At 42.7% G+C, this 4,232-nt stretch overlaps 1 pseudogene; it reads left to right on the top strand.

Annotated features, from left to right (window-relative positions):
- Positions 1-3,609: 3,609 nt before the first annotated feature.
- Positions 3,610-3,844, top strand: LOC139260486 (U2 spliceosomal RNA; annotated as a pseudogene).
- The last annotated feature ends 388 nt before the right edge of the window (positions 3,845-4,232 follow it).

Genomic DNA, 4,232 nt, shown 5'->3' with positions numbered 1-4,232 from the left:
TTTGGAGCCTCACACTGCACACAGTACTCAAACTGAGGTTTTAGCTCATTATTATTCTTTGGCTTTTATATTCTTTCCAGGGCAGGGTAAAGATTACTTTACAGTTTTATAATATTCTCTGCCAAAACCATGATAACTGAATCCAGATTTTGTTTCTTTTCTTCTTGGTGGTCTTCCATCTGTCACAAATTCAGTTCTCCATTAAAACCCCTTTAAATCAGCATTCTGTAATCTTAGGAATAAGACTGGTTATTGAGTGAAATTTGAGACAAAGAGCAAAAACAGTCTCAATGTTCAGACACATAGATGAACAAAGGTTAATAGCTTCCTGAAAACACTGAAAGGAACATCCCCATGGTCATTTTGTTCAATTACTTCTAATTCTCCTAAGCCTCCAATATGGCGGGCGGGAAGTGCATTCTCATTATGCGCGGTGCTCACCATATTGGTGGAGGCAAAAAAATAGACTTCTAGGGCTCATGCCTGAAATAGGGGCCTAATGTCTGTTTGAGGTCCGCTCTGCAATATTGGTTTGCCACGTCTACAAGCGGTCCAATAGGCGGTCCTTAAAGGGACTGCTGCAAGCGGCAACTAACATCATAAGCAATGCTCCCTGTAAGCTGCGTTTGCTTCTGCTTGGCCTGTTTCTTTTACTGTGCGGTCCCTTTAAATATCTGCGCATGCGCAGTATTTACAATGGAAAAGCCGGTGAGCGGCCAGCGCAGGACCTTTCCCATTGCGGTTTAGAGGGAACATTGACGGTAAGTATTTAAAATATGCTTGCCTGAATGTGGAGCCGGGAGGAACAGGAGTTCTCCTCCCAGCTCCACATTCAAATCATGCAGACTGCTGCCTCCACCACTCAAACCCCCTCCCACACCCCCGATCGTAAACTTGTTCCCCCCCCCCACCGATCGTTGCCCTACAATACCCAATTGCCACCGACTGCTACCCACCCTTTCCGATCCCCGCTGACCACCATCCAACATCTCTCCATCCCGAATATCACGACCCTCCCTCTTGATTGACCCCTTCCTGATTGCCCCTCTTCCTAGTCCCTTACAAGCACTTGCCTGAGAGCCTCTGCTTGCGGCACAGTAGCTCAATCTTCAAGTCCTCAGCTCCAAAGAGCTGCCTCTGGATCTGGATCAGGTATCCACAGCTCGCCAGCTCGATGATAACAAAGCCCAATATTACGTGCCGCTTGGGTCTATCCATTCAGAATAATCCTTGCACTCTGTGTGCACCTGTTTTTGGGCGTGCTCAAATTTCCTGGCCATTGTACTGCAAATGATTATTATTGTACATGTTTATACCTGAGTACAATACTTTACATGCATGGAAGCTAATATTTCTTCCTGGAATTTATGTTTTAATATAGGAAATGTGGCAGCCAATTTGCGCACAGCTAAGTCCCATAAACAGCAATGTGATAATCACCAGAAAATCTATTTTTGTGATGTGGTTTGAGGGATAAATATTGGCCAGGTCACTGATGTTCTTTGAAAGAGTGTCATGGGATCTTTTACATCCACCTGAGAGGGCAAACAAGCCCTCGGTTTAATGTCTCATCCAAAGGACGGCACCTTTGACAGTGCAGCACTCCCTCAGTACTATACTGCAGTGTCAGGTGTCAGTTATGCAGCAAGACCTTATACTTATTGTTGAGCAGCTAGGTTTCCACCTTTGGAACTATCATAAATGTACTGAGTCCCAGAACCATAATACAAATAAGGACTACACAAAATGTGGAACAAAGTGATCTAAATGCACAATTGGTCCAAGATAGTGGAATATTTGTACTTTTTATTTCAAGGAAGGGAGCAAAATTGGGCTTTAGAATATTGCATGCAATATCATTTTTATTCAATCTCTTGATAGTAGCTTCACGTGTGTAAATTGTTCTAGTTGTTAGCACTCAAGAAAAGGGTAGAAAATGGCAACAGGGTAGGACAAAAATGAAAGAAAAGAGATAATATATGGGGCTGAAATTTATATCTGAACACTGGGTCGAAATTCAGTTTCTACTGTCCCCCCGTAACCGCGCGCGGGAGACGGCTAACGGGCGGCAAAGGCCTACATTCGACAGTAAGCGGCGTCCACACCTGCGCAGAAATTCAGTTGGCTCTTTGGCAGAGGCGCCAAGAGCTAACACTGCGCCGGCTATCGCCACCCGCATGGTGACATCATCCAGCGTGCAACGTCTCCTTGGCGTCTCCATCACGATATTTCGTCTGAACATCGGCCATCCCGGCAGGCATTCTTATAGCCTGGAAAAAGTGGTGAGTAAACAGCGGAACTCTGGCGGAATTGGCCAGAGAACAAGGTAAGTTTATTTAGTTCTTCATTTTTTCATTAGTTGTAACAGTAGGGAAGTTTGTGTGGGTCGGAGAAGTTTTTTTTTCTTTATTCCCTTTTCTTCTCGTTTTCCAGCTAGCATGGCGGCAGCTTCCCGATGTGAAATTCAGGAGACCTCCTGAGCTCCCGCCCGAGGATGAGTGTGCAACATTACTTTTAGCGTCGCTCTCTCACCTTTGGGCATAAAAACTGAATTTAGCAGTTTGAACCTGCAACTAATACCTGGCGATAAAATCAACGCTCAGGCGGTGACACCGCCTCAAAATCAACAGTACTGAATTTCGACCCCTAAACCATGAATTTGATATTTTATACATGATATAGAATAAGAAAACTAGATCATAATGTAAATTATGGCACAAAACCAAATTAACATAACATAAATGTACAGTACAGAACATAAACGGAGAATGTCATTATCTTAAAGAAATGATCAGTAGGGTCATTCAAAATTAATTGAATTAATCCCACCGGGATGCAATATTTCGATTTGTTATTTCTGCTGATTCTGCTATTTTTGTCCAATTATTCCAAAATTCCCAATAGATTTTGACAAGAAGAATCGGAAAAGCCCAATGTTTTCAGTTTAGCAGATCAATGGCAGAAAATGAGACAACTTGTGTGGCATGGGGCAGGCCAAGCTGATTTAATATTTCTAAAATAAAATAGCTATTTTACAAAAAATTAGAGATCATCACTTATTTTTTTAGTAAGTCATTAGAATTAAACAATCTGAAGAGAAACTAGAGCATGTTACATATTTCTTGCAAGGGCTTTGAAACAACTTCAATTTTTAGGCACTAATATTAATTGTTACATTGTTCCATGACAGGGTTCCAGATAAGCAAGTTACAATCTGTCATCACAAAGTCACCTTCTTCAAATAATTCTCAGAACCGATGGCCCATCCATTCTACTGTCAGCAGTGAAACATTCTCACCGCTACGCCTCCAATATGGAACAGAACTACTGGTTGACAGCATGGAGCCAATACATATCAATTATTGCAGAACCGATTTAAATAAAAAGGTTCTTAGTTTCAAATTCTATCAGTGGTTTGAAAAAGGAAAGGAGATTGCCAGAATGATTGTTGTAGAAATGAGAGGTTCTGAAAACATCGCTTTAAAGAAGCTATTCTGTTAAAATAGCCCTGTGGTGTTTCCATGACAGAGGTACCTCGTATTATCAGGATCATTTATTGACCTTTCCGTTTGTCATCCTGTTTTGACAGAATGATAAATGCTGGCAGATGTCGCTTCTCGGCCTTTTGGCTAAGATCAAGTGTAGTACCGTTTCTGACCAGCCACCATGACCTCCGGGTGGTTTCTCCCTGGTCAGGAAGGTATATGCTTGCATTTTTGGAAACAGGAGGTGGGTGGGGAGGGTTGACCCATCCACCTCCACGGAGGTGTGTGGGGGACCTGACCCATCCACCTCCATGGCACGAACCTGGTATTGCAGTACTTCCAGGAACGGTGCAGTGGCTCTAGGCCTTTTGGCTAAGAGCATTGGCGCAGAGTGATCCTTGGCATGTGCAAGGTGACCTCTGGCGTTTGTGATTTGACAAAGAATTGGAACGATTGGCTACGAATTTTTAAAAAATAAATAAATAAATAAATAAATGCTGGCAGATGGAAAAAGGTGGCGTTTGAAGGAAAAAGGGGAATTGCAATAGTTTGATATGTAAATAGGAAGACATAAGAAGATAAATGTGAAAGACTGATTGTCACTCTGATCTATTGGGGCAGAATTTGCGGTCGGTATGACAGCGTATTCTCGGAGTACGCCATGATACCGCCTTTGAAATTGATGCTGAACTTGCGATCTGTCAAGTTCCAAAATGACGGATCATCCACTGCGACTGTCAAATCCTC

The sequence above is a fragment of the Pristiophorus japonicus genome, chromosome 3, assembly GCF_044704955.1.
Source record: "Pristiophorus japonicus isolate sPriJap1 chromosome 3, sPriJap1.hap1, whole genome shotgun sequence".
In the NCBI taxonomy this organism is placed as follows: Eukaryota; Metazoa; Chordata; class Chondrichthyes; family Pristiophoridae; genus Pristiophorus; species Pristiophorus japonicus.
The sequence above is the reverse complement of the archived record's forward strand: the minus strand, read 5'-3'. Positions and strand labels throughout refer to the sequence as shown.